The following is a 20,039-nucleotide window of genomic DNA, read 5'->3' on the forward strand; positions in this document are numbered from 1 at the left end:
GGAGAGGGGGTGGGGCTGAAGGAGGTTGGAACACTGCCCTCACTGAGGGAGTGGGTGTGGCCATCTCTGCTGTGACTGAACAAAGGGCAGGGGAGCAGGGGGCCCAGGGCAGGGCCCTCAGAGCCCGGCAGGACCAGGGGAGTGTCACAAGCATTTGGCCCAGGCCAAAGGGCGCCTTCTTTGTCTGCACAGCTTCCCAAACACTCACCTTTCCACTCAGGCCGCCCTCTTTGTTGAAGTGTGTGTGGAACGTGTCCTCGCAGTACACCTCGCTGCACAGCTAACCATAGGACTGGGCATCGTACCTTCCTGCCAGGTGACCGAAGTTCACAGGCAGATGGGTCACTGGGACCAACGCGGAGAGGCTCCTGCCCTGACCACAGGTCGACCACAGCCGCTGCCCCAGATCGGGGGTTGCAAAGCAGCCCTGTCTGAATCCCCTGCCTCTAGAGGGAGTATTGGACCAACACTTCTAAAAAATGGGGGCCTTGCGGGCAACTCATCGGAGGGACACAAAAAAATCTTTGCCGACTTTCTCCTGAAGCTTACGAGCGTTCACACTTAAGCCTTTTACAATGTCAGCTGTTTAGCTAAACATGAGCTCATGATCTAAATTTACACAATAATGAAGAAATCAGCTACAAGGGGAGACAATCAGCAAAAACAATCCATATGAGAATTAGTTTCCCAAGGCCACCCATCAGATGTTGGAATAATCAGGTGCAAGGCAGAATATATACATAAAACTGGAACTGGAACAAGGAACAAGGATGTTTTCAAAGACTGGTAGGATCTCTAAAACATTTGTAAAGTACATGTCATTGATAAAGCTAAATACTCAAAGGTTGTGTAATACAACAGATTAATCATTGAGAAGAGTGAAATTATGCTGTTTTGAAAACTATGGCAGGTCAGATTTTCTGCCTAATGATATAAGAAGATTTCTCTCAAAAATACACATTATTTCAAAGACTTATTGGCTGTGAAATAAGTGAAGGGTATTTCAAATGGCTTGTCTACAAAGAAAGGTGAGATGTAGGGAATCACAGAAAGTCGAGGGGAAAATATGTCAATATATACATTGCTATATGGTGAACTAAGCCTTAGGCCAGCAACAATGGAGAGGACCTGACCCTTAGAAACTTACAAGTAAGCTGGAATCTTCAAAAGTTCAAATCTTTCTAAGTAAAAAGATTTATTAAAATGAATAACCAAGTGTTTTAATTGACATCAGATGATCAAAACAACAAACCCTGAGAACATAGAAAAAATATAAATAAAGATATGAGCAGAACTTAATACAACAGAAAACGTATAAAATTGAGGTGATTTAGTAAGTCCAAAGAATATTCTTTGAAAAGATTTAAAAGACACAATTTGATTAAGGAAAACAAAAACATAAGTAAAGAATATACAGAAAGAATCAGGACAATGTTATAGCAGAGAATATATGAAATGCCAGTAAATTTGAACATTTCTGTAAAGGGGACCATTTCCTAGCTCCTAAAGTTGACCAAAACTGACACAAGAGGAAATCATTGAAGGTCATCATGTCTGCCCTTGGCATTCTTGGAACGCCCTGGCCTCAGAATGCAGCATCGGTAGTCCATGGTAACCTGCGGAGAGGGGGTGGGGCTGAAGGAGGTTGGAACACTGCCCTCACTGAGGGAGTGGGTGTGGCCATCTCTGCTGTGACTGAACAAAGGGCAGGGGAGCAGGGGGCCCAGGGCAGGGCCCTCAGAGCCCGGCAGGACCAGGGGAGTGTCACAAGCATTTGGCCCAGGCCAAAGGGCGCCTTCTTTGTCTGCACAGCTTCCCAAACACTCACATTTCCACTCAGGCCGCCCTCTTTGTTGAAGTGTGTGTGGAACGTGTCCTCGCAGTACACCTCGCTGCACAGCTAACCATAGGACTGGGCATCGTACCTTCCTGCCAGGTGACCGAAGTTCGCAGGCAGATGGGTCACTGGGACCAACGCGGAGAGGCTCCTGCCCTGACCACAGGTCGACCACAGCCGCTGCCCCAGATCGGGGGTTGCAAAGCAGCCCTGTCTGAATCCCCTGCCTCTAGAGGGAGTATTGGACCAACACTTCTAAAAAATGGGGGCCTTGCGGGCAACTCATCGGAGGGACACAAAAAAATCTTTGCCGACTTTCTCCTGAAGCTTACGAGCGTTCACACTTAAGCCTTTTACAATGTCAGCTGTTTAGCTAAACATGAGCTCATGATCTAAATTTACACAATAATGAAGAAATCAGCTACAAGGGGAGACAATCAGCAAAAACAATCCATATGAGAATTAGTTTCCCAAGGCCACCCATCAGATGTTGGAATAATCAGGTGCAAGGCAGAATATATACATAAAACTGGAACTGGAACAAGGAACAAGGATGTTTTCAAAGACTGGTAGGATCTCTAAAACATTTGTAAAGTACATGTCATTGATAAAGCTAAATACTCAAAGGTTGTGTAATACAACAGATTAATCATTGAGAAGAGTGAAATTATGCTGTTTTGAAAACTATGGCAGGTCAGATTTTCTGCCTAATGATATAAGAAGATTTCTCTCAAAAATACACATTATTTCAAAGACTTATTGGCTGTGAAATAAGTGAAGGGTATTTCAAATGGCTTGTCTGCAAAGAAAGGTGAGATGTAGGGAATCACAGAAAGTCGAGGGGAAAATATGTCAATATATACATTGCTATATGGTGAACTAAGCCTTAGGCCAGCAACAATGGAGAGGACCTGACCCTTAGAAACTTACAAGTAAGCTGGAATCTTCAAAAGTTCAAATCTTTCTAAGTAAAAAGGTTTATTAAAATGAATAACCAAGTGTTTTAATTGACATCAGATGATCAAAACAACAAACCCTGAGAACATAGAAAAAATATAAATAAAGATATGAGCAGAACTTAATACAACAGAAAACGTATAAAATTGAGGTGATTTAGTAAGTCCAAAGAATATTCTTTGAAAAGATTTAAAAGACACACTTTGATTAAGGAAAACAAAAACATAAGTAAAGAATATACAGAAAGAATCAGGACAATGTTATAGCAGAGAATATATGAAATGCCAGTAAATTTGAACATTTCTGTAAAGGGGACCATTTCCTAGCTCCTAAAGTTGACCAAAACTGACACAAGAGGAAATCATTGAAGGTCATCATGTCTGCCCTTGGCATTCTCGGAACGCCCTGGCCTCAGAATGCAGCATTGGTAGTCCATGGTAACCTGCAGAGAGGGGCGGGGCTGAAGGAGGTTGGAACACTGCCCTCACTGAGGGAGTGGGTGTGGCCATCTCTGCTGTGACTGAACAAAGGCCAGGGGAGCAGGGGGCCCAGGGCAGGGCCCTCAGAGTCTGGCAGGCCCAGGGGTGTGTCACAAGCATTTGGCCCAGGCCAAAGGGCGCCTTCTTTGTCCGCACAGCTTCCCAAACACTCACCTTTCAACTCAGGCCGCCCTCTTTGTTGAAGTGTGTGTGGAACGTGTCCTCGCAGTACACCTCGCTGCACAGCTAACCATAGGACTGGGCATCGTACCTTCCTGCCAGGTGACCGAAGTTCGCAGGCAGATGGGTCCCTGGGACCAACGCGGAGAGGCTCCTGCCCTGACCACAGGTCGACCAGAGCCGCTGCCCCCGATCGGGGGCCGCAAAGCAGCCCTGTCTGAATCCCCTGCCTCTAGAGGGAGTATTGGACCAACACTTCTAAAAAATGGGGTCCTTGCGGGCAACTCATCGGAGGGACACAAATAAATCTTTGCCGACTTTCTCCTGAAGCTTACGAGCGTTCACACTTAAGCCTGTTACAATGTCAGCTGTATAGCTAAACATGAGCTCATGATCTAAATTTACACAATAATGAAGAAATCAGCTACAAGTGGAGACAATCAGCAAAAACAATCAATATGAGAATTAGTTTCCCAAGGCCATCCATCAGATGTTGGAATAATCAGGTGCAAGGCAGAAAATATACATAAAACTGGAACTGAAACAAGGAACAAGGATGTTTACTAAGACTGGTAGGATCTCTAAAACATTTGTAAAGTACATGTCATTGATAAAGCTAAATACTCAAAGGTTGTGGAATACAACAGATTAATCATTGAGAAGAGTGAAATTATGCTGTTTTGAAAACTATGGCAGGTCAGATTTTCTGCCTAATGATATAAGAAGATTTCTCTCAAAAATACACATTATTTCAAAGACTTATTGGCTGTGAAATAAGTGAAGGGTATTTCAAATGGCTTGTCTGCAAAGAAAGGTGAGATGTAGGGAATCACAGAAAGTCGAGGGGAAAATATGTCAATATATACATTGCTATATGGTGAGCTAAGCCTTAGGCCAGCAACAATGGAGAGGACCTGACCCTTAGAAACTTACAAGTAAGCTGGAATCTTCAAAAGTTCAAATCTTTATAAGTAAAAAGATTTATTAAAATGAATAACCAAGTGTTTTAATTGACATCAGACGATCAAAACAACAAACCCTGAGAACATAGAAAAAATATAAATAAAGATATGAGCAGAACTTAATACAACAGAAAACGTATAAAATTGAGGTGATTTAGTAAGTCCAAAGAATATTCTTTGAAAAGATTTAAAAGACACACTTTGATTAAGGAAAACATAAACATATGTAAAGAATATACAGAAAGAATCAGGACAATGTTATAGCAGAGAATATATGAAATGCCAGTAAATTTGAACATTTCTGTAAAGGGGACCATTTCCTAGCTCCTAAAGTTGACCAAAACTGACACAAGAGGAAATCATTGAAGGTCATCATGTCTGCCCTTGGCATTCTTGGAACGCCCTGGCCTCAGAATGCAGCATCGGTAGTCCATGGTAACCTGCGGAGAGGGGGTGGGGCTGAAGGAGGTTGGAACACTGCCCTCACTGAGGGAGTGGGTGTGGCCATCTCTGCTGTGACTGAACAAAGGGCAGGGGAGCAGGGGGCCCAGGGCAGGGCCCTCAGAGCCCGGCAGGACCAGGGGAGTGTCACAAGCATTTGGCCCAGGCCAAAGGGCGCCTTCTTTGTCTGCACAGCTTCCCAAACACTCACCTTTCCACTCAGGCCGCCCTCTTTGTTGAAGTGTGTGTGGAACGTGTCCTCGCAGTACACCTCGCTGCACAGCTAACCATAGGACTGGGCATCGTACCTTCCTGCCAGGTGACCGAAGTTCGCAGGCAGATGGGTCACTGGGACCAACGCGGAGAGGCTCCTGCCCTGACCACAGGTCGACCACAGCCGCTGCCCCAGATCGGGGGTTGCAAAGCAGCCCTGTCTGAATCCCCTGCCTCTAGAGGGAGTATTGGACCAACACTTCTAAAAAATGGGGGCCTTGCGGGCAACTCATCGGAGGGACACAAAAAAATCTTTGCCGACTTTCTCCTGAAGCTTACGAGCGTTCACACTTAAGCCTTTTACAATGTCAGCTGTTTAGCTAAACATGAGCTCATGATCTAAATTTACACAATAATGAAGAAATCAGCTACAAGGGGAGACAATCAGCAAAAACAATCCATATGAGAATTAGTTTCCCAAGGCCACCCATCAGATGTTGGAATAATCAGGTGCAAGGCAGAATATATACATAAAACTGGAACTGGAACAAGGAACAAGGATGTTTTCAAAGACTGGTAGGATCTCTAAAACATTTGTAAAGTACATGTCATTGATAAAGCTAAATACTCAAAGGTTGTGTAATACAACAGATTAATCATTGAGAAGAGTGAAATTATGCTGTTTTGAAAACTATGGCAGGTCAGATTTTCTGCCTAATGATATAAGAAGATTTCTCTCAAAAATACACATTATTTCAAAGACTTATTGGCTGTGAAATAAGTGAAGGGTATTTCAAATGGCTTGTCTGCAAAGAAAGGTGAGATGTAGGGAATCACAGAAAGTCGAGGGGAAAATATGTCAATATATACATTGCTATATGGTGAACTAAGCCTTAGGCCAGCAACAATGGAGAGGACCTGACCCTTAGAAACTTACAAGTAAGCTGGAATCTTCAAAAGTTCAAATCTTTATAAGTAAAAAGATTTATTAAAATGAATAACCAAGTGTTTTAATTGACATCAGACGATCAAAACAACAAACCCTGAGAACATAGAAAAAATATAAATAAAGATATGAGCAGAACTTAATACAACAGAAAACGTATAAAATTGAGGTGATTTAGTAAGTCCAAAGAATATTCTTTGAAAAGATTTAAAAGACACACTTTGATTAAGGAAAACATAAACATATGTAAAGAATATACAGAAAGAATCAGGACAATGTTATAGCAGAGAATATATGAAATGCCAGTAAATTTGAACATTTCTGTAAAGGGGACCATTTCCTAGCTCCTAAAGTTGACCAAAACTGACACAAGAGGAAATCATTGAAGGTCATCATGTCTGCCCTTGGCATTCTTGGAATGCCCTGGCCTCAGAATGCAGCATCGGTAGTCCATGGTAACCTGCGGAGAGGGGGTGGGGCTGAAGGAGGTTGGAACACTGCCCTCACTGAGGGAGTGGGTGTGGCCATCTCTGCTGTGACTGAACAAAGGCCAGGGGAGCAGGGGGCCCAGGGCAGGGCCCTCAGAGCCCGGCAGGACCAGGGGAGTGTCACAAGCATTTGGCCCAGGCCAAAGGGCGCCTTCTTTGTCTGCACAGCTTCCCAAACACTCACATTTCCACTCAGGCCGCCCTCTTTGTTGAAGTGTGTGTGGAACGTGTCCTCGCAGTACACCTCGCTGCACAGCTAACCATAGGACTGGGCATCGTACCTTCCTGCCAGGTGACCGAAGTTCGCAGGCAGATGGGTCACTGGGACCAACGCGGAGAGGCTCCTGCCCTGACCACAGGTCGACCACAGCCGCTGCCCCAGATCGGGGGTTGCAAAGCAGCCCTGTCTGAATCCCCTGCCTCTAGAGGGAGTATTGGACCAACACTTCTAAAAAATGGGGGCCTTGCGGGCAACTCATCGGAGGGACACAAAAAAATCTTTGCCGACTTTCTCCTGAAGCTTACGAGCGTTCACACTTAAGCCTTTTACAATGTCAGCTGTTTAGCTAAACATGAGCTCATGATCTAAATTTACACAATAATGAAGAAATCAGCTACAAGGGGAGACAATCAGCAAAAACAATCCATATGAGAATTAGTTTCCCAAGGCCACCCATCAGATGTTGGAATAATCAGGTGCAAGGCAGAATATATACATAAAACTGGAACTGGAACAAGGAACAAGGATGTTTTCAAAGACTGGTAGGATCTCTAAAACATTTGTAAAGTACATGTCATTGATAAAGCTAAATACTCAAAGGTTGTGTAATACAACAGATTAATCATTGAGAAGAGTGAAATTATGCTGTTTTGAAAACTATGGCAGGTCAGATTTTCTGCCTAATGATATAAGAAGATTTCTCTCAAAAATACACATTATTTCAAAGACTTATTGGCTGTGAAATAAGTGAAGGGTATTTCAAATGGCTTGTCTGCAAAGAAAGGTGAGATGTAGGGAATCACAGAAAGTCGAGGGGAAAATATGTCAATATATACATTGCTATATGGTGAACTAAGCCTTAGGCCAGCAACAATGGAGAGGACCTGACCCTTAGAAACTTACAAGTAAGCTGGAATCTTCAAAAGTTCAAATCTTTATAAGTAAAAAGATTTATTAAAATGAATAACCAAGTGTTTTAATTGACATCAGATGATCAAAACAACAAACCCTGAGAACATAGAAAAAATATAAATAAAGATATGAGCAGAACTTAATACAACAGAAAACGTATAAAATTGAGGTGATTTAGTAAGTCCAAAGAATATTCTTTGAAAAGATTTAAAAGACACACTTTGATTAAGGAAAACATAAACATATGTAAAGAATATACAGAAAGAATCAGGACAATGTTATAGCAGAGAATATATGAAATGCCAGTAAATTTGAACATTTCTGTAAAGGGGACCATTTCCTAGCTCCTAAAGTTGACCAAAACTGACACAAGAGGAAATCATTGAAGGTCATCATGTCTGCCCTTGGCATTCTTGGAACGCCCTGGCCTCAGAATGCAGCATCGGTAGTCCATGGTAACCTGCGGAGAGGGGGTGGGGCTGAAGGAGGTTGGAACACTGCCCTCACTGAGGGAGTGGGTGTGGCCATCTCTGCTGTGGCTGAACAAAGGGCAGGGGAGCAGGGGGCCCAGGGCAGGGCCCTCAGAGCCCGGCAGGACCAGGGGAGTGTCACAAGCATTTGGCCCAGGCCAAAGGGCGCCTTCTTTGTCTGCACAGCTTCCCAAACACTCACATTTCCACTCAGGCCGCCCTCTTTGTTGAAGTGTGTGTGGAACGTGTCCTCGCAGTACACCTCGCTGCACAGCTAACCATAGGACTGGGCATCGTACCTTCCTGCCAGGTGACCGAAGTTCGCAGGCAGATGGGTCACTGGGACCAACGCGGAGAGGCTCCTGCCCTGACCACAGGTCGACCACAGCTGCTGCCCCAGATCGGGGGTTGCAAAGCAGCCCTGTCTGAATCCCCTGCCTCTAGAGGGAGTATTGGACCAACACTTCTAAAAAATGGGGGCCTTGCGGGCAACTCATCGGAGGGACACAAAAAAATCTTTGCCGACTTTCTCCTGAAGCTTACGAGCGTTCACACTTAAGCCTTTTACAATGTCAGCTGTTTAGCTAAACATGAGCTCATGATCTAAATTTACACAATAATGAAGAAATCAGCTACAAGGGGAGACAATCAGCAAAAACAATCCATATGAGAATTAGTTTCCCAAGGCCACCCATCAGATGTTGGAATAATCAGGTGCAAGGCAGAATATATACATAAAACTGGAACTGGAACAAGGAACAAGGATGTTTTCAAAGACTGGTAGGATCTCTAAAACATTTGTAAAGTACATGTCATTGATAAAGCTAAATACTCAAAGGTTGTGTAATACAACAGATTAATCATTGAGAAGAGTGAAATTATGCTGTTTTGAAAACTATGGCAGGTCAGATTTTCTGCCTAATGATATAAGAAGATTTCTCTCAAAAATACACATTATTTCAAAGACTTATTGGCTGTGAAATAAGTGAAGGGTATTTCAAATGGCTTGTCTGCAAAGAAAGGTGAGATGTAGGGAATCACAGAAAGTCGAGGGGAAAATATGTCAATATATACATTGCTATATGGTGAACTAAGCCTTAGGCCAGCAACAATGGAGAGGACCTGACCCTTAGAAACTTACAAGTAAGCTGGAATCTTCAAAAGTTCAAATCTTTATAAGTAAAAAGATTTATTAAAATGAATAACCAAGTGTTTTAATTGACATCAGATGATCCAAACAACAAACCCTGAGAACATAGAAAAAATATAAATAAAGATATGAGCAGAACTTAATACAACAGAAAACGTATAAAATTGAGGTGATTTAGTAAGTCCAAAGAATATTCTTTGAAAAGATTTAAAAGACACACTTTGATTAAGGAAAACATAAACATATGTAAAGAATATACAGAAAGAATCAGGACAATGTTATAGCAGAGAATATATGAAATGCCAGTAAATTTGAACATTTCTGTAAAGGGGACCATTTCCTAGCTCCTAAAGTTGACCAAAACTGACACAAGAGGAAATCATTGAAGGTCATCATGTCTGCCCTTGGCATTCTTGGAACGCCCTGGCCTCAGAATGCAGCATCGGTAGTCCATGGTAACCTGCGGAGAGGGGGTGGGGCTGAAGGAGGTTGGAACACTGCCCTCACTGAGGGAGTGGGTGTGGCCATCTCTGCTGTGACTGAACAAAGGGCAGGGGAGCAGGGGGCCCAGGGCAGGGCCCTCAGAGCCCGGCAGGACCAGGGGAGTGTCACAAGCATTTGGCCCAGGCCAAAGGGCGCCTTCTTTGTCTGCACAGCTTCCCAAACACTCACATTTCCACTCAGGCCGCCCTCTTTGTTGAAGTGTGTGTGGAACGTGTCCTCGCAGTACACCTCGCTGCACAGCTAACCATAGGACTGGGCATCGTACCTTCCTGCCAGGTGACCGAAGTTCGCAGGCAGATGGGTCACTGGGACCAACGCGGAGAGGCTCCTGCCCTGACCACAGGTCGACCACAGCCGCTGCCCCAGATCGGGGGTTGCAAAGCAGCCCTGTCTGAATCCCCTGCCTCTAGAGGGAGTATTGGACCAACACTTCTAAAAAATGGGGGCCTTGCGGGCAACTCATCGGAGGGACACAAAAAAATCTTTGCCGACTTTCTCCTGAAGCTTACGAGTGTTCACACTTAAGCCTTTTACAATGTCAGCTGTTTAGCTAAACATGAGCTCATGATCTAAATTTACACAATAATGAAGAAATCAGCTACAAGGGGAGACAATCAGCAAAAACAATCCATATGAGAATTAGTTTCCCAAGGCCACCCATCAGATGTTGGAATAATCAGGTGCAAGGCAGAATATATACATAAAACTGGAACTGGAACAAGGAACAAGGATGTTTTCAAAGACTGGTAGGATCTCTAAAACATTTGTAAAGTACATGTCATTGATAAAGCTAAATACTCAAAGGTTGTGTAATACAACAGATTAATCATTGAGAAGAGTGAAATTATGCTGTTTTGAAAACTATGGCAGGTCAGATTTTCTGCCTAATGATATAAGAAGATTTCTCTCAAAAATACACATTATTTCAAAGACTTATTGGCTGTGAAATAAGTGAAGGGTATTTCAAATGGCTTGTCTGCAAAGAAAGGTGAGATGTAGGGAATCACAGAAAGTCGAGGGGAAAATATGTCAATATATACATTGCTATATGGTGAACTAAGCCTTAGGCCAGCAACAATGGAGAGGACCTGACCCTTAGAAACTTACAAGTAAGCTGGAATCTTCAAAAGTTCAAATCTTTATAAGTAAAAAGATTTATTAAAATGAATAACCAAGTGTTTTAATTGACATCAGATGATCCAAACAACAAACCCTGAGAACATAGAAAAAATATAAATAAAGATATGAGCAGAACTTAATACAACAGAAAACGTATAAAATTGAGGTGATTTAGTAAGTCCAAAGAATATTCTTTGAAAAGATTTAAAAGACACACTTTGATTAAGGAAAACATAAACATATGTAAAGAATATACAGAAAGAATCAGGACAATGTTATAGCAGAGAATATATGAAATGCCAGTAAATTTGAACATTTCTGTAAAGGGGACCATTTCCTAGCTCCTAAAGTTGACCAAAACTGACACAAGAGGAAATCATTGAAGGTCATCATGTCTGCCCTTGGCATTCTTGGAACGCCCTGGCCTCAGAATGCAGCATCGGTAGTCCATGGTAACCTGCGGAGAGGGGGTGGGGCTGAAGGAGGTTGGAACACTGCCCTCACTGAGGGAGTGGGTGTGGCCATCTCTGCTGTGACTGAACAAAGGGCAGGGGAGCAGGGGGCCCAGGGCAGGGCCCTCAGAGCCCGGCAGGACCAGGGGAGTGTCACAAGCATTTGGCCCAGGCCAAAGGGCGCCTTCTTTGTCTGCACAGCTTCCCAAACACTCACATTTCCACTCAGGCCGCCCTCTTTGTTGAAGTGTGTGTGGAACGTGTCCTCGCAGTACACCTCGCTGCACAGCTAACCATAGGACTGGGCATCGTACCTTCCTGCCAGGTGACCGAAGTTCGCAGGCAGATGGGTCACTGGGACCAACGCGGAGAGGCTCCTGCCCTGACCACAGGTCGACCACAGCCGCTGCCCCAGATCGGGGGTTGCAAAGCAGCCCTGTCTGAATCCCCTGCCTCTAGAGGGAGTATTGGACCAACACTTCTAAAAAATGGGGGCCTTGCGGGCAACTCATCGGAGGGACACAAAAAAATCTTTGCCGACTTTCTCCTGAAGCTTACGAGCGTTCACACTTAAGCCTTTTACAATGTCAGCTGTTTAGCTAAACATGAGCTCATGATCTAAATTTACACAATAATGAAGAAATCAGCTACAAGGGGAGACAATCAGCAAAAACAATCCATATGAGAATTAGTTTCCCAAGGCCACCCATCAGATGTTGGAATAATCAGGTGCAAGGCAGAATATATACATAAAACTGGAACTGGAACAAGGAACAAGGATGTTTTCAAAGACTGGTAGGATCTCTAAAACATTTGTAAAGTACATGTCATTGATAAAGCTAAATACTCAAAGGTTGTGTAATACAACAGATTAATCATTGAGAAGAGTGAAATTATGCTGTTTTGAAAACTATGGCAGGTCAGATTTTCTGCCTAATGATATAAGAAGATTTCTCTCAAAAATACACATTATTTCAAAGACTTATTGGCTGTGAAATAAGTGAAGGGTATTTCAAATGGCTTGTCTGCAAAGAAAGGTGAGATGTAGGGAATCACAGAAAGTCGAGGGGAAAATATGTCAATATATACATTGCTATATGGTGAACTAAGCCTTAGGCCAGCAACAATGGAGAGGACCTGACCCTTAGAAACTTACAAGTAAGCTGGAATCTTCAAAAGTTCAAATCTTTATAAGTAAAAAGATTTATTAAAATGAATAACCAAGTGTTTTAATTGACATCAGATGATCAAAACAACAAACCCTGAGAACATAGAAAAAAATATAAATAAAGATATGAGCAGAACTTAATACAACAGAAAACGTATAAAATTGAGGTGATTTAGTAAGTCCAAAGAATATTCTTTGAAAAGATTTAAAAGACACACTTTGATTAAGGAAAACATAAACATATGTAAAGAATATACAGAAAGAATCAGGACAATGTTATAGCAGAGAATATATGAAATGCCAGTAAATTTGAACATTTCTGTAAAGGGGACCATTTCCTAGCTCCTAAAGTTGACCAAAACTGACACAAGAGGAAATCATTGAAGGTCATCATGTCTGCCCTTGGCATTCTTGGAACGCCCTGGCCTCAGAATGCAGCATCGGTAGTCCATGGTAACCTGCGGAGAGGGGGTGGGGCTGAAGGAGGTTGGAACACTGCCCTCACTGAGGGAGTGGGTGTGGCCATCTCTGCTGTGACTGAACAAAGGGCAGGGGAGCAGGGGGCCCAGGGCAGGGCCCTCAGAGCCCGGCAGGACCAGGGGAGTGTCACAAGCATTTGGCCCAGGCCAAAGGGCGCCTTCTTTGTCTGCACAGCTTCCCAAACACTCACATTTCCACTCAGGCCGCCCTCTTTGTTGAAGTGTGTGTGGAACGTGTCCTCGCAGTACACCTCGCTGCACAGCTAACCATAGGACTGGGCATCGTACCTTCCTGCCAGGTGACCGAAGTTCGCAGGCAGATGGGTCACTGGGACCAACGCGGAGAGGCTCCTGCCCTGACCACAGGTCGACCACAGCCGCTGCCCCAGATCGGGGGTTGCAAAGCAGCCCTGTCTGAATCCCCTGCCTCTAGAGGGAGTATTGGACCAACACTTCTAAAAAATGGGGGCCTTGCGGGCAACTCATCGGAGGGACACAAAAAAATCTTTGCCGACTTTCTCCTGAAGCTTACGAGCGTTCACACTTAAGCCTTTTACAATGTCAGCTGTTTAGCTAAACATGAGCTCATGATCTAAATTTACACAATAATGAAGAAATCAGCTACAAGGGGAGACAATCAGCAAAAACAATCCATATGAGAATTAGTTTCCCAAGGCCACCCATCAGATGTTGGAATAATCAGGTGCAAGGCAGAATATATACATAAAACTGGAACTGGAACAAGGAACAAGGATGTTTTCAAAGACTGGTAAGATCTCTAAAACATTTGTAAAGTACATGTCATTGATAAAGCTAAATACTCAAAGGTTGTGTAATACAACAGATTAATCATTGAGAAGAGTGAAATTATGCTGTTTTGAAAACTATGGCAGGTCAGATTTTCTGCCTAATGATATAAGAAGATTTCTCTCAAAAATACACATTATTTCAAAGACTTATTGGCTGTGAAATAAGTGAAGGGTATTTCAAATGGCTTGTCTGCAAAGAAAGGTGAGATGTAGGGAATCACAGAAAGTCGAGGGGAAAATATGTCAATATATACATTGCTATATGGTGAACTAAGCCTTAGGCCAGCAACAATGGAGAGGACCTGACCCTTAGAAACTTACAAGTAAGCTGGAATCTTCAAAAGTTCAAATCTTTCTAAGTAAAAAGATTTATTAAAATGAATAACCAAGTGTTTTAATTGACATCAGATGATCAAAACAACAAACCCTGAGAACATAGAAAAAAATATAAATAAAGATATGAGCAGAACTTAATACAACAGAAAACGTATAAAATTGAGGTGATTTAGTAAGTCCAAAGAATATTCTTTGAAAAGATTTAAAAGACACACTTTGATTAAGGAAAACATAAACATATGTAAAGAATATACAGAAAGAATCAGGACAATGTTATAGCAGAGAATATATGAAATGCCAGTAAATTTGAACATTTCTGTAAAGGGGACCATTTCCTAGCTCCTAAAGTTGACCAAAACTGACACAAGAGGAAATCATTGAAGGTCATCATGTCTGCCCTTGGCATTCTTGGAACGCCCTGGCCTCAGAATGCAGCATCGGTAGTCCATGGTAACCTGCGGAGAGGGGGTGGGGCTGAAGGAGGTTGGAACACTGCCCTCACTGAGGGAGTGGGTGTGGCCATCTCTGCTGTGACTGAACAAAGGGCAGGGGAGCAGGGGGCCCAGGGCAGGGCCCTCAGAGCCCGGCAGGACCAGGGGAGTGTCACAAGCATTTGGCCCAGGCCAAAGGGCGCCTTCTTTGTCTGCACAGCTTCCCAAACACTCACATTTCCACTCAGGCCGCCCTCTTTGTTGAAGTGTGTGTGGAACGTGTCCTCGCAGTACACCTCGCTGCACAGCTAACCATAGGACTGGGCATCGTACCTTCCTGCCAGGTGACCGAAGTTCGCAGGCAGATGGGTCCCTGGGACCAACGCGGAGAGGCTCCTGCCCTGACCACAGGTCGACCACAGCCGCTGCCCCAGATCGGGGGTTGCAAAGCAGCCCTGTCTGAATCCCCTGCCTCTAGAGGGAGTATTGGACCAACACTTCTAAAAAATGGGGGCCTTGCGGGCAACTCATCGGAGGGACACAAAAAAATCTTTGCCGACTTTCTCCTGAAGCTTACGAGCGTTCACACTTAAGCCTTTTACAATGTCAGCTGTTTAGCTAAACATGAGCTCATGATCTAAATTTACACAATAATGAAGAAATCAGCTACAAGGGGAGACAATCAGCAAAAACAATCCATATGAGAATTAGTTTCCCAAGGCCACCCATCAGATGTTGGAATAATCAGGTGCAAGGCAGAATATATACATAAAACTGGAACTGGAACAAGGAACAAGGATGTTTTCAAAGACTGGTAGGATCTCTAAAACATTTGTAAAGTACATGTCATTGATAAAGCTAAATACTCAAAGGTTGTGTAATACAACAGATTAATCATTGAGAAGAGTGAAATTATGCTGTTTTGAAAACTATGGCAGGTCAGATTTTCTGCCTAATGATATAAGAAGATTTCTCTCAAAAATACACATTATTTCAAAGACTTATTGGCTGTGAAATAAGTGAAGGGTATTTCAAATGGCTTGTCTGCAAAGAAAGGTGAGATGTAGGGAATCACAGAAAGTCGAGGGGAAAATATGTCAATATATACATTGCTATATGGTGAACTAAGCCTTAGGCCAGCAACAATGGAGAGGACCTGACCCTTAGAAACTTACAAGTAAGCTGGAATCTTCAAAAGTTCAAATCTTTATAAGTAAAAAGATTTATTAAAATGAATAACCAAGTGTTTTAATTGACATCAGATGATCAAAACAACAAACCCTGAGAACATAGAAAAAAATATAAATAAAGATATGAGCAGAACTTAATACAACAGAAAACGTATAAAATTGAGGTGATTTAGTAAGTCCAAAGAATATTCTTTGAAAAGATTTAAAAGACACACTTTGATTAAGGAAAACATAAACATATGTAAAGAATATACAGAAAGAATCAGGACAATGTTATAGCAGAGAATATATGAAATGCCAGTAAATTTGAACATTTCTGTAAAGGGGACCATTTCCTAGCTCCTAAAGTTGACCAAAACTGACACAAGAGGAAATCATTGAAGGTCATCATGTCTGCCCTTGGCATTCTTGGAACGCCCTGGCCTCAGAATGCAGCATCGGTAGTCCATGGTAACCTGCGGAGAGGGGGTGGGGCTGAAGGAGGTTGGAACACTGCCCTCACTGAGGGAGTGGGTGTGGCCATCTCTGCTGTGACTGAACAAAGGGCAGGGGAGCAGGGGGCCCAGGGCAGGGCCCTCAGAGCCCGGCAGGACCAGGGGAGTGTCACAAGCATTTGGCCCAGGCCAAAGGGCGCCTTCTTTGTCTGCACAGCTTCCCAAACACTCACATTTCCACTCAGGCCGCCCTCTTTGTTGAAGTGTGTGTGGAACGTGTCCTCGCAGTACACCTCACTGCACAGCTAACCATAGGACTGGGCATCGTACCTTCCTGCCAGGTGACCGAAGTTCGCAGGCAGATGGGTCACTGGGACCAACGCGGAGAGGCTCCTGCCCTGACCACAGGTCGACCACAGCCGCTGCCCCAGATCGGGGGTTGCAAAGCAGCCCTGTCTGAATCCCCTGCCTCTAGAGGGAGTATTGGACCAACACTTCTAAAAAATGGGGTCCTTGCGGGCAACTCATCGGAGGGACACAAAAAAATCTTTGCCGACTTTCTCCTGAAGCTTACGAGCGTTCACACTTAAGCCTTTTACAATGTCAGCTGTTTAGCTAAACATGAGCTCATGATCTAAATTTACACAATAATGAAGAAATCAGCTACAAGGGGAGACAATCAGCAAAAACAATCCATATGAGAATTAGTTTCCCAAGGCCACCCATCAGATGTTGGAATAATCAGGTGCAAGGCAGAATATATACATAAAACTGGAACTGGAACAAGGAACAAGGATGTTTTCAAAGACTGGTAGGATCTCTAAAACATTTGTAAAGTACATGTCATTGATAAAGCTAAATACTCAAAGGTTGTGTAATACAACAGATTAATCATTGAGAAGAGTGAAATTATGCTGTTTTGAAAACTATGGCAGGTCAGATTTTCTGCCTAATGATATAAGAAGATTTCTCTCAAAAATACACATTATTTCAAAGACTTATTGGCTGTGAAATAAGTGAAGGGTATTTCAAATGGCTTGTCTGCAAAGAAAGGTGAGATGTAGGGAATCACAGAAAGTCGAGGGGAAAATATGTCAATATATACATTGCTATATGGTGAACTAAGCCTTAGGCCAGCAACAATGGAGAGGACCTGACCCTTAGAAACTTACAAGTAAGCTGGAATCTTCAAAAGTTCAAATCTTTATAAGTAAAAAGATTTATTAAAATGAATAACCAAGTGTTTTAATTGACATCAGATGATCAAAACAACAAACCCTGAGAACATAGAAAAAAATATAAATAAAGATATGAGCAGAACTTAATACAACAGAAAACGTATAAAATTGAGGTGATTTAGTAAGTCCAAAGAATATTCTTTGAAAAGATTTAAAAGACACACTTTGATTAAGGAAAACATAAACATATGTAAAGAATATACAGAAAGAATCAGGACAATGTTATAGCAGAGAATATATGAAATGCCAGTAAATTTGAACATTTCTGTAAAGGGGACCATTTCCTAGCTCCTAAAGTTGACCAAAACTGACACAAGAGGAAATCATTGAAGGTCATCATGTCTGCCCTTGGCATTCTTGGAACGCCCTGGCCTCAGAATGCAGCATCGGTAGTCCATGGTAACCTGCGGAGAGGGGGTGGGGCTGAAGGAGGTTGGAACACTGCCCTCACTGAGGGAGTGGGTGTGGCCATCTCCGCTGTGACTGAACAAAGGGCAGGGGAGCAGGGGGCCCAGGGCAGGGCCCTCAGAGCCCGGCAGGACCAGGGGAGTGTCACAAGCATTTGGCCCAGGCCAAAGGGCGCCTTCTTTGTCTGCACAGCTTCCCAAACACTCACATTTCCACTCAGGCCGCCCTCTTTGTTGAAGTGTGTGTGGAACGTGTCCTCACAGTACACCTCGCTGCACAGCTAACCATAGGACTGGGCATCGTACCTTCCTGCCAGGTGACCGAAGTTCGCAGGCAGATGGGTCACTGGGACCAACGCGGAGAGGCTCCTGCCCTGACCACAGGTCGACCACAGCCGCTGCCCCAGATCGGGGGTTGCAAAGCAGCCCTGTCTGAATCCCCTGCCTCTAGAGGGAGTATTGGACCAACACTTCTAAAAAATGGGGGCCTTGCGGGCAACTCATCGGAGGGACACAAAAAAATCTTTGCCGACTTTCTCCTGAAGCTTACGAGCGTTCACACTTAAGCCTTTTACAGTGTCAGCTGTTTAGCTAAACATGAGCTCATGATCTAAATTTACAAAATAATGAAGAAATCAGCTACAAGGGGAGACAATCAGCAAAAACAATCAATATGAGAATTACTTTCCCAAGGCCACCCATCAGATGTTGGAATAATCAGGTGCAAGGCAGAATATATACATAAAACTGGAACTGGAACAAGGAACAAGGATGTTTTCAAAGACTGGTAGGATCTCTAAAACATTTGTAAAGTACATGTCATTGATAAAGCTAAATACTCAAAGGTTGTGTAATACAACAGATTAATCATTGAGAAGAGTGAAATTATGCTGTTTTGAAAACTATGGCAGGTCAGATTTTCTGCCTAATGATATAAGAAGATTTCTCTCAAAAATACACATTATTTCAAAGACTTATTGGCTGTGAAATAAGTGAAGGGTATTTCAAATGGCTTGTCTGCAAAGAAGGGTGAGATGTAGGGAATCACAGAAAGTCGAGGGGAAAATATGTCAATATATACATTGCTATATGGTGAACTAAGCCTTAGGCCAGCAACAATGGAGAGGACCTGACCCTTAGAAACTTACAAGTAAGTTGGAATCTTCAAAAGTTCAAATCTTTATAAGTAAAAAGATTTATTAAAATGAATAACCAAGTGTTTTAATTGACATCAGATGATCAAAACAACAAACCCTGAGAACATAGAAAAAATATAAATAAAGATATGAGCAGAACTTAATACAACAGAAAACGTATAAAATTGAGGTGATTTAGTAAGTCCAAAGAATATTCTTTGAAAAGATTTAAAAGACACACTTTGATTAAGGAAAACAAAAACATAAGTAAAGAATATACAGAAAGAATCAGGACAATGTTATAGCAGAGAATATATGAAATGCCAGTAAATTTGAACATTTCTGTAAAGGGGACCATTTCCTAGCTCCTAAAGTTGACCAAAACTGACACAAGAGGAAATCATTGAAGGTCATCATGTCTGTCCTTGGCATTCTCGGAATGCCCTGGCCTCAGAATGCAGCATCGGTAGTCCATGGTAACCTGCGGAGAGGGGGCGGGGCTGAAGGAGGTTGGAACACTGCCCTCACTGAGGGAGTGGGTGTGGCCATCTCTGCTGTGACTGAACAAAGGGCAGGGGAGCAGGGGGCCCAGGGCAGGGCCCTCAGAGGCCAGCAGGCCCAGTGGTGTGTCACAAGCATTTGGCCCAGGCCAAAGGGCACCTTCTTTGTCCGCACAGCTTCCCAAACACTCACCTTTCCACTCAGGCCGCCCTCTTTGTTGAAGTGTGTGTGGAACGTGTCCTCGCAGTACACCTCGCTGCACAGCTAACCATAGGACTGGGCATCGTACCTTCCTGCCAGGTGACTGAAGTTCACAGGCAGATGGGTCCCTGGGACCAACGCAGAGAGGCTCCTGCCCTGACCACAGGTCGACCACAGCCGCTGCCCCCGATCGGGGGCCGCAAAGCAGCCCTGTCTGAATCCCCTGCCTCTAGAGGGAGTATTGGACCAACACTTCTAAAAAATGGGGTCCTTGCGGGCAACTCATCGGAGGGACACAAATAAATCGTTGCCGACTTTCTCCTGGAGCTTACGAGCGTTCACACTTAAGCCTTTTACAATGTCAGCTGTTTAGCTAAAC

The sequence above is a fragment of the Hyperoodon ampullatus genome (assembly GCF_949752795.1).
Source record: "Hyperoodon ampullatus genome assembly, chromosome: 6".
Classification (NCBI taxonomy): Eukaryota; Metazoa; Chordata; class Mammalia; order Artiodactyla; family Ziphiidae; genus Hyperoodon; species Hyperoodon ampullatus.